Source organism: Triticum dicoccoides, chromosome 5A (assembly GCF_002162155.2).
Source record: "Triticum dicoccoides isolate Atlit2015 ecotype Zavitan chromosome 5A, WEW_v2.0, whole genome shotgun sequence".
Taxonomy (NCBI): Eukaryota; Viridiplantae; Streptophyta; class Magnoliopsida; order Poales; family Poaceae; genus Triticum; species Triticum dicoccoides.
In genome coordinates, this window is record NC_041388.1 from 131,378,393 (window position 1) to 131,390,404 (window position 12,012).

Genomic DNA, 12,012 nt, shown 5'->3' on the forward strand with positions numbered 1-12,012 from the left:
GGGGCGATCCCCATGGCGACCGATGGCGGGGGCCCTCATCAATCCGGCCCCCAGCCAGACATCATTCCGGGGACCAATGTGGCTCCGAAATCGGGCTAGCAACCCGCTTTGAAGGAGGGGGGAGCATCAGCTCTGGCGATGGACTCCACTACTCCGGAGGTGCCGAATACTCTAGTGGAAGCTCTATGATGAGCTTCCATTGTGGAGGAGCACTACACCCTAATGGGTGTGGGGGTTGAAAAGGTTCAATCCGCCAAGGGCGGGCTGAACGAAGCCTTCACCAGCCTACTGATAGGCTTCGAGGTATGCGACATAATACTCTAGACACTTTTTCATATAAAGGAATATACCTATGTATAGATAGTTGCCCCTGAAACTCTGTCCGGTTTTGAAAAAAGCTGGACAGAGGATCACATAGTATTCAAAAGAGGTAATGTACTTTTCTATTGTATAATAAGCTTCCCTGTTGGTGGAAACCGCCCAGGCCGCTGAAATTTCTAAACTCAATTGGATACTGAAGGTGGCTGATGATGAAATCGACTGCATCAACAAGTGATTCGACGAGACGCAAGGTATGCGTATACTTCTAAGAGGTTGATCATATATCTAAAGTGATATGCAAATTAAGAGATTAACTCGTGCACTGTTGTGATTATGAGTGCAGTTGGTGTGACCGAGGTCGAGACCCTCAAGAGCGCCCTTGCCCTTGCCCAGGCCAAGGAGGAGGCGAAGGCAAATAAAGCGGCCGCTGACAAATCGGCTGTGGAACTAAAGGCCGAAGTGGAGCAAGAGCTGAAGGACGCCATCGGCAAGTGTGAGGCCTTGGAGGAGAAGACTTCGGCCCAAGCGATCGAACTCGCCAAAGCCCTCCAGGAGGCTAAAGAGGCGCAAATCGAGTCCCGGAGTGCTCGTGAAGAGATATGGCAGGCCAAACAAATGGCTACTGGTAATCCCTTTTTCTTGTAGAGTATATTTCAGGGTCAAAGATATGCCTTGCTCACTCGAATGCGGAATTCTCCAGATGCCTTTGTGGATCTCCCGAGGAGTGCCGCCGATGTTGCACAGTTCTTCCGAGCCCAGGAGGGGAACTCGACCGAGGATCTATTCTGGTCACAGTTCCTGGCGCTGGAGCATCCAAAGCCTTTGAATGACCAGATGAAGCAGCTGATGGAGCTGCATAGGGTGTCCAACTTGGCCATGAAGGATCTCATAGTACGGCTTTGGCTTGGTGAGGTGACTCGTCGATGCGCTGCCTTGAGTTGATGCTGTGAAGTGCTTGGCGTGCATATTGGGTGCGCGGATGGCCTTTGCCCATGTCAAGATGCCGTGGGCAAAGATGAAGGCCACCAACATGGTGACCGCAGGCTTGCCCGAAGGCAAGGACCACCGCAAGCCGGAGAGATACTTTAAAGATGTCCTAGTGGGTGCCTGAATAGTAGAGGGCCAATGCTCAAAGGACGTTATATTTGAGTAAATTTATCCAGGCAGTAAAAACTTTGTTTTGTGAACCAAGGCTTGTCATATATTTATACATTTATCTTGAGTTATTTTCCTCCTGTGTGACCATTTTAATTCTGAAAGTTTGCCAGTCGTCAGCTTCAGCCCCCACACAGATGCTCGGGGGTGCTTGGTATAGCGCGTGATCACACTTTATCCAACGTCTTGATTCGTAAAGGAGGTGTTCGCGCAGTGAACCAGGCAATCAGACTATGCGGCTTTATTACTTTCACTTAGCCATAGGAGTTTCACGGTGGGGCTAAGTACTAGCCCCTGGTCCGTATGCGGTAATCGGAACTAGGATGCCTTTGTCGCATGACTGGGCAAAGACCAGCCGTTCGTATAACATGGAGTAAATCACTAATGATTCGTAGTAAGTCGCCGAGTCGCCGACCAGTTCTCGCCATATCATGACAGTTAGTTTTTGGCTTTGTCTACTAAGGTATTTCACCGGACGAACCAGAAACATGATCGCAGTTGTTCTCCCTTTGCTACCTTAGCCGAACTAGCGGAACGTAAGGTGGTAATCACAGGAGCCGGGCAACCCAACTATCGCCCAAAGACATGACTCGGAGCTGATGCATATAATGCAATATTCGGGACACCGAAGAGTACCCTATAGGTGTTCGGACTTCTGAAAATATGCATAGCTGGATAGAGCCCCCGACAGTTAGGCCGAACCAAAGCATATGTGGCAATCTGAAGCTAGGAGGGAATATAGATGGTAAAATAAACCAGAATCGAACAGAAGTTGGCGATCAACTGTTTCCTTTATACCCTGATTAATACGTCAAGATGTGCTAGTACAGATAATGCCATGAACATCAAGGCTATTTTACATGCCGAGAAATTGTACACAAGGGGAAGATTTATACATGGCCTAAAAGAAAAGGTAATCTTGAAGATCCCAGTGGTGCCCTACCGCACGTCTACACCATTTATCCTTGGTGAAAAATCCTTTGAGAGGAGAAGTCGATGGCCGTCTATATGAAAGGGAGCGTGAAAAGGTGCCCTTGAACGACCGTAGGGTGGGTAGGTTTTTAATGAAACTGTAGTACGAGAGAGGAAGAAAAAGGAAGAAGGAGAAAGAGGTTAAGGTCCGAATAGGGTCAAGCTGCACTATAGACCCTTTCCGCAGTGCGCCTCCATCACTGCCCAAGGTATTTTAAGTGCGTAATTATGCACGCGTGATACATATGCCACGGTTTTATGGGGCGAGCGGCGGAGGCGCAACTGCTATTCAAGCTCTGGATCCACCGAGCTGTCGTTCTGCAGAGTGGACCGGACTCGCTTGGCAGTGTCAGGGGTCTTAATGACCGATGAATTGTTCGGCTTGATGATGCCGTTCTGTACCTCGGCTGCAAGGGCCATGGCGTGCTCCTCAGTACGGAGGGAGTGCTCCATATTTCCATTGACTGTGATAACACCGCGCGGTCCGGGCATTTTGAGCTTTAAGTAAGCATATTGTGGGACTGCATTGAAACGGGCAAAAGCAGTTCGTCCGAGCAGCGCGTGATAACCGCTCCGAAAAGGGACAATGTCGAAGATCAAGTCTTCGCTTCAGAAGTTATCCGGCGAACCGAAGACTACTTCCATGTTAAGGAGCCCGTGCAGCGGGCCTCTACGCCGGGAATCACTCCTTTAAAGGTAGTGTTACTCGACTTGATTCTTGATGGGTTAATACCCATCTTACAGACAATGTCTTGATAAATCAGGTTAAGACTGCTGCCGCCATCCATAAGGACTCGAGTGAGATGGTATCCATCAATGATTGGGTCGAGTACTAGGGTTTCCGAACCTCCATGACGGATACTAGTTGGGTGGTCCCTGCGATCGAAGGTGATCGCACAAGCTGACCATGGGTTGAATTTTGGGGCGGCAGGCTCTACAGCATAGACGTCCCTTAGTGTGCGCTTGCGCTCCCTCTTGGGGATATGTGTGACATATATCATGTTCACTGTTTTCACCTTGAGGGGAAATTTCTTCGGTCCCGCTGTGTTCGGTGGACGAGGCTCGTCATCGTCCTTGCTTTGAGGCCCTTTCGCCTTGTGTTCGGTATTTAACTTACCGACCTGTTTGAAAACCTAACAGTTTCTGTTGGAGTGGTTGGCAGGCTTGTCGGGGGTGCCATGAATCCGGCAAGGCCTGTCTAGTATCTTATCCAAGTTAGATGGACTGTCTCTATTTCCTTTGAATGGCTTCTTCCGTTGACCGGGTTTGGAGCTAGTGAATCCGGCGTTGACCGTCATTTCTTTAGTTTCTTCATTGTTGTTCCGACGCTTGTTTGTGTTACGTCGTGGCCTTCCGTTGCCATCCCTGGCTCCAGAGGTGCCAGGGTTGCTAGTACTATTACCTCTACGAGCCAACCAGCTATCTTCGCCCGTGCAGAAGCGGGTCATAAGTGAAGTAAGAGCTGCCATAGTCTTCGGCTTTTCCTGACCGAGGTATCGGCCGAGCCATTCATCACGGATGCTGTGTTTAAAGGCTGCTAAGGCTTCGGCGTCCGGGCAGTCGATGATTTGGTTCTTCTTAATTAAGAACAGAGTCCAGAGTTTGCGGGCTGACTCTCCAGGTTGCTGGACTATGTGACTAAGGTCATCATCGTCCGGTGGCCGGATGTAAGTACCTTGGAATTTGTCACGAAAGGCATCCTCCAAGTCTTCCCACCTGCCAATAGAGTTCTCTGGGAGGCTATTTAACCAGTGCATTGCTGGTCCTTTTAACATTAAGGGGAGGTATTTAATGGCGTGGAGATCGTCACCGCGAGCCATGTGAATATGGAGAATAAAATCTTCAATCCATACAGCGGGATTTGTCATTCCATCATATGCTTCAATGTTTACGGGTTTAAACCCTTCCGGAAATTGGTGCTGCATTACCTCGTCGGTAAAGCACAAGGGGCGTGCGGCGCCTCTATATCGGGCGACCTCACGATGGAGTTCGGACGACATCCGTGTTTGGTTTTCGGCCCGAGTTTGGTTATGTTTATCACACCAAGCTTGACGACCGTCGTCTCGTGTTGGAGCATGTCCCCTTGATCCATAGATTGATCTAGTCTAACCGGCTCTATTGTCCAGGTCCCGACGTAAGTCATAGGTATAGCCCGGAGCCGCTACCGCTTTGCCTCGATGGCGAGGTGGCGTGGGCTGGTGTTCAGCGTAAGTAGCCGCTTTGTCCCGTCCACATGGTGGTCGGTCTGGTTCGCCAGCATAATTATATCTTGACAATATTGGCTCGAGGGCCTCGTCATCAAATTGTGGTAGTATCCTGTGCTTCGGGTACCTTTTTGTTGGGCGTTCTAAGCCGTATTCCTCGGCAGCCAAGACCTTGGTCCATCTGTCATTGAGCGTATCCTGTTCAGCTTGAAGCTGCTGCTGTTTCTTTGTGAGGCTCCTCGCAGTAGCGATGAGCTGTCGCTTGAAGCGCTCTTGCTCGAGGTGTTCCTTTGGCACGATGAAATGTTTGTTGCCGAGGCTGACATCCTCCCCAGAGGCCGGTAGATAGTTACTATCTTCCAAATTCTGATGCTCGACAAGTTTGTCCGGATTAACTTGTCCATCTTCCCATCATCCTGCTCAACAATAGGCTCGACAGGGTGGTCGGAGTCTTCGGTGTTCTCCGAAGTGTCATTATCTCTAGTAGCGGCATTGCTTTCATGTTCGCGACTCTATCGTGAATGGCGCCGCTGCCCTCGGTGTTTTGGTGGTGCCTCGACAGGCTTGTCCTCAATTGGGTCTTGAGCGTTATCACCGTCCTTATTTTCGGGGGTATCCACCATGTACACGTCGTAAGTAGAAGGGGCCGTCCAATGCCCAGTGGTAGGTGGGTTTTGTCCTGGTTTGGCTCTGGCATCATCGTCCATACCGTCGATGTCTTCTGAGGCATAGTCTAGCATGTCGGTCAAGTCCTCGACAGTGGCTATTAAGTGGGTGGTGGGTGGGACACAAAATTCCCCGCACTCAGCCCCTTGTTCAAGACGGGTGTAGTTCAGAAGTGACACTTCGGTGATAGCGAGATATCGCATTAAGTCCAGAGCCTCGTTTAGGAGCGATAGCTAGACGGGTGGCTGAGGGCTTGCGGAGCTTGGTCTGGAAATTGCCGCTTGACCGTGCTCAATGGATGCAGACCTCAAGAGTTCGGAGTTAACATCCAGAGGTGAGTCCGGCTTCTCGATGACAGGGAGAACCCTGTTTATTCCAGGCCTGCCGATAATATGGTCACCTCTGGGTCTCCGGCAGGGAACTCCATAGTAGGAGAGGGTCCGGCGGGGTTCATACTCCCGTCTTCAGACAGGGTGGTCCGCTCTGGATCTAAGGCCAGGGCAGGAATGACAGTTGATCCTTGAGAGGAGCCTGGTGGTGGATCCGACATGCTTCCTTCACGTAGATGAGGAGCAGTGGTCGAGGCTGAGAAACCTTCGAAGATCAAGTCTCCTCGGATATCAGCAATATAATTCAAGCTTCCGAACCTGATCTCGTGACCAGGAGCGTAGCTGTCGATCTGTTCAAGGTGACCAGTTGAATTGGCACGCAGAGCAAAGCCGCCAAACATGAAAAGTTGACCAGGGAGGAAAGTTTCCCCAGAAACAGCCATGTTGTCGATGATCGAACGAGCCATCGAACCTTGTGCTGACGACACAATGGAACTCTCAATGAAAGCAGCAATGTCGGTGTCAAAACCGGTCGATCTCGTGTAGGGGGTCCCGAACCGTGCGTTTGAGGATCGAAGGTAGCAAGGGACAAGTGGGACACAATGTTTACCCAGGTTCGGGCCCTCTTAATGGAGGTAAAACCCTACATCCTACTTGATTGTATTTGATGGGTATATGGGTTACAATAGTTGATCTACCTCGAGATCGTAATGGCCAAACCCTTGATGTCCAGCCTATGTGAATTCTGATAGCTTCTATGGACTAAACCCTCCAGTCTATACATACACCGGAGGGGCGTAGGGTTCTACAGAGTCGGTTTGCAGAGGAAGGAAATTACATACCCAGACACCAATCTTGCCATCCATGGATAGGGGAGTCCTACCCGAACACGGGGGGAGGTCTTCCTCTTTGTATCTTCACAGCCCATTAGTCCGGCCCATATCGAAGAGCCCGGACACCCGAGGACCCCCTAATCCAGGACTCCCTCACCCGGCCGTTGGGCGAGATCAGCCAGCGCTGGTATGTCAGGTCGCGATGCCTGAAAGAAGACTAGGAGGTGAGGGCCTGAGAGCTAGTAGGGGCTCCTGTGGCGCAATGCTGAAGAGCCCCTCATTTAATGTGCAAGCGGCTTGCATGAAAAAGGAATGGTTCACCTCGCGGAGGCTCCCAAGTAAAGTACTTTGACCAGCGACACACGGCACACAAGCAATTTTTCTTAGCCTTTTGTAGACCAAACCATTGCCTGCTCAAGGTGGGCCTTCCTGAAGCGGCAAAGCAGCGACAAGGCCGCTCGAGCGCCTATCTCTTGAGGTCCCTGCATATTAGCCAATTACTAAATATGGGAAGCAACGCGCGCTTGCTGATCTACTTGTGATCGTTTCGTGAGAATACGAAGGCACTGAGGACCTAGTGATGTGACATGCATGGGGCCGGCCTGTGATCCAGAGCTCAGTCTCCTAGATTTATCAGTGCTGTAGGGACAGACCCGAGAACATGCACTGTTCCGGTAGCCCCCTCTCATGGGACTTTCAAGGGGAGAGTGGGCAACATGTGGATGTAACGAACCACTGATGCAGAGGATCGATACAAGGGAGATATTCAGGATCAAGATCCAATTCAGGTTCTTTGGTGAAGAAGAAGGTGAGATACAAAGAGACGTAGGTGAGATATAGAGAAGGAGGGAGAAGATAGAGTTCACACAACACGCATGCCCTCCTCGGTGCCTCGCACACACACTTATACAGCCACTCACACCTGCCCTGTGGGCCCTAGCTACCAGGTCTAGCCAATCCCAGCTATCCACCTACATCAAGGGGATGCAGGTGTGACACTCCCCTCTTCTTCAGAAAAAGCCTCGTTTTCTGCTGTAGTTTCTTCAAGTTCTAAAGCCGCCGGCTAGTCGTCCTGCCAGATGCTGGCAGCCGGGAAGCGGTGTCGAAGTGTGTCGTAGTCCTCCGAGGTGGTTTATGTCTACTACACAACCTTCTTCTTGTAGACGTTGTTGGGCCTCCAAGTGCAGAGGTTTGTAGGACAACAACAAATTTCCCTCGAGTGGATGACCTAAGGTTTATCAATCCGTGGGAGGCGTAGGATGAAGATGGTCTCTCCAAAACAATCCTGCAACCAAATAACAAAGAGTCTCTTGTGTCCCCAACACACCCAATACAATGGTAAATTTTATAGGTGCACTAGTTCGGCAAAGAGATGGTGATACAAGTACAATATGGATGGTAGATAAAGGTTTTTGTAATCTGAAAATATAAAAACAACAAGGTAACGAATGATAAAAGTGAGCACTAACGGTATTGCAATGCCTTGAAACAAGGCCTATGGTTCATACTTTCACTAGTGCAAGTTCTCTCAACAATAATAACATAATTGGATCATATAACAATTCCTCAACATGCAACAAAGAGTCACTCCAAAGCCACTAATAGCGGAGAACAAACAAAGTGATTATTGTAGGGTACGAAACCACCTCAAAGTTATTCTTTCTGATCGATCTATTCAAGAGTTCATAATAGAATAACACCTTGAGACACAAATAAACCAAAACCCTAATGTCACCTAGATACTCCAATGTCACCTAGATACTCCAATGTCACCTCAAGTATCCATGGGTGTGATTATACGATATGCATCACACAATCTCAGATTCATCTATTCAACCAACACAAAGAACTTTAAAGAGTGCCGCAAAGTTTCTACCGAAGATTCAAGACGAAAACGTGTGCCAACCCCTATGCATAAGTTCACGAGGTCACGGAACTCGCAAGTTGATCACCAAAGAATACATCAAGTAGATCACATGATATCCCATTGTCACCATAGATAAGCACATGCAAGACATACATCAAGTGTTCTCAAATCCTTAAAGACTGAATCCAATAAGATAACTTCAAAGGGAAAACTCAATCCATCACAAGAGAGTAGAGGGGGAGAAACATCATAAGATCCAACTACAATAGCAAAACTCGCGGTACATCAAGATCGTGTTGAATCAAGAACACGAGAGAGAGAGAGATCAAACACATAGCTACTGGTACATACACTCAGCCCTGAGGGTGAACTACTCCCCCCTCATCATGGAGAGCGCCGGGATGATGAAGATGACCACCCGAGAGGGATTCCCCCCTCCTGCAGGGTGCCGGAAATGGGTCTAGATTGGTTTTCGGTGGCTACAGAGGCTTGCAGCAGCGGAACTCCCGATCTAGGTTATGTTCTGGTAGTTTGGGTATATAAAAGAGGTTTTGGCATCGGGAACGAGTTAGGGGGGTCTCCGAGGCGGCCACGAGATAGGGGGGAGCGCCCAGGGGGTAGGGCACGCCCCCCACCCTAACGGTGGCCTCATGACTCTTCTGGCCCATCTCCAGTACTCCGTGGGCTCCTTCTGGTCAAAAAATGATCTCCGTGAAATTTCAGGTCAATTGGACTCTGTTTGATTTTTACTTTTCTGCGATACTCAAAAACAAGGAAAGAACAGAAACTGGCATTGGGCTCTAGATTAATAGGTTAGTCCCAAAAATCATATAAAATACCACATAAATGCATATAAAACATCCTAGATGGATAATATAATAGCATGGAACAATAAAAAATTATAGATACGTTGGAGACGTATCAAGCATCCCCAAGCTTAATTCATGCTCGTCCTCGAGTAGGTATATGATAAAATAGAATTTTTTATGTGGAATGCTACCTAACATAATTATCAATGTAATTTCCTTTATTGTGGCATGAATATTCAGATCCATAAGATTCAAGACAAAAGTTTAATATTGATATAAAAATAATAATACTTCAAGCATACTAATCAAGCAATTATGTCTTCTCAAAATAACATGGCCAAAGAAAGCTATCCCTACAAAATCATATAGTCTGGCTATGCTCTATCTTCATCACACAAAAATTTAAATCATGCACAACCCCAATGACAAGCCAAGCAATTGTTTCATACTTTTGATATTCCAAACTTTTTCTATCTTCATGTAATACATGAGCGTGAGCCATGGACATAGCACTATAGGTGGAATAGAATGGTGGTTCTGGAGAAGAAAAAAAGGAGGAATATGGTTTCACATCAACTAGGCGTATTAATGGGTTATGGAAATGCCCATCAGTAGATATCAATGTGAGTGAGTAGGGATTGCCATGCAATGGATGCACTAGAGCTATAAATGTATGAAAGCTCAACAAAAGAAACTAAGTGGGCGTGCATCCAACTTGCTTGCTCACGAAGACCTAGGGCATTTTGAGGAAGCCCATCATTGGAATATACAAGCCAAGTTCTATAATGAAAGATTCCCACTAGTATATGATAGTGAGAACATAAGAGACTCTCTATCATGAAGATCATGGTGCTACTTTGAAGCACAAGTGTGGAAAATGGATAGTAGCATTTCCCCTTCTCTATTTTTCTCTCATTTTTTGTTTTTTATGTTTTTTGGGCCTTCTCTTTTTATGGCCTTTTTTCTCTTTTTTTCGTCCAGAGTCTCATCCTGACTTGTGGGGAAATCATAGTCTCCATCATCCTTTCCTCACATGGGACAATGCTCTAATAATGATGACCTTCACACTTTTATTTACTTACAACTCAAGAATTACAACTCGATACTTAGAACAAAATATGACTCTATATGAATGCCTTCGGCGGTGCACCGAGATGTGCAATGACTCATGAGTGACATGTATGAAAGAATTATGAATGGTGGCTTTGCCACAAATACGATGTCAATTACATGATCATGCAAAGCAATATGGCATTGATGGAGCGTGTCATAATAAATAGAACGGTGGAAAGTTGCATGGCAATATATCTCATAATGGCTATGGAAATGCCATAATAGGTAGGTATGGTGGCTGTTTTGAGGAAGTTAAATGGTGGGTTTATGGTACCGGTGAAAGTTGCACGGTACGGGAGAGGTTAGCAATGGTGGAAGGGTGAGAGTGCGTATAATCCATGGACTCAACATTAGTCATAAAGAACTCACATACTTATTGCAAAAATCTATTAGTTATTCAAACGAAGTACTATGCGCATGCTCCTAGGGGGATAGATTGGGAGGAAAAGACCATCGCTCATTCCCGACCACCACTCATAAGGAAAACAATCAATAAATAAATCATGCTCCGACTTCATCACATAACGGTTCACCATACGTGCATGCTACGGGAATCACAAACTTTAACACAAGTATCTCTCAAATTCAAAACTACTCAACTAGCATGACTCTAATATCACCATATTCATATCTCAAAACAATCATCAAGTTTGAAACTTCATATAGTATTCAATGCACTCTATATGAAAGTTTTTATTATATCCCTCTTGGATGCCCATCATATTAGGACTAGTTTCATAACCAAAGCAAATTACCATGCTATTCTGAAGACTCTCAAAATAATATAAGTGAAGGATTATAGTTCATCTATTTCTTCAAAATAAAACCACCGCCGTGCTCTAAAAAGATATAAGTGAAGAACTAGAGCAAATGACAAACTACTCCAAAAGATATAAGTGAAGATCAATGAGTAGTTGAATAATTATGTAACTATGTGAAGACTCTCTAACATTTAATAATTTCAGATATTGAGATATTATTCAAACAACAAGCAAACCAAAAGAAAATAAAATGATGCTCCAAGCAAAACACATATCATGTGGTGAATAAAAATATAGCCTCAAGTAAAGTTACCGATGAACGAAGACGAAAGAGGGGATGCCATCTAGAGCATCCCCAAGCTTAGGCTCTTGGTTGTCCTTGAATGTTACCTTGGGGTTCCTTGGGAATCCCCAAGCTTAGGCTCTTTCCATTCCTTATTCCATAGTCCATGGAATCTTTGCCCAAAACTTGAAAACTTCACAACACAAAACTTAACAGAAAACTCGTAAGCTCCGTTAGTATAAGAAAATAAATCACCACTTAGGTACTGTTGTGAACTCATTCTAAATTCATATTGGTGTAATATCTACTGTATTCCAACTTATCTATGGTTCATACCCTCCGATACTACTCATAGATTGATCAAAATAAGCAAACAACACAATGAAAACAAAATCTGTCAAACACAGAACAGTCTGTAGTAATCTGTATCATTCGAATACTTCTGCACACCAAAAATTCTGAAATAAATAGTTAGACCTGAGGAATTTTTCTGTAAATCACCTTCAAAAAGAATCAACCTAATCGCACTCTCCAGTAAAAGTTGGCAGCTAATTTCGTGAGCGCAAACGTTTCTGTTTTTTACAGCAAGATCGCAAAGACTTCACCCAAGTCTTCCCAAAGGTTCTACTTGGCAGAAACAATAATTAAAACATAAAACCAAATATAAACAGAGGCTATGTGAATTATTTGTTACTAAAC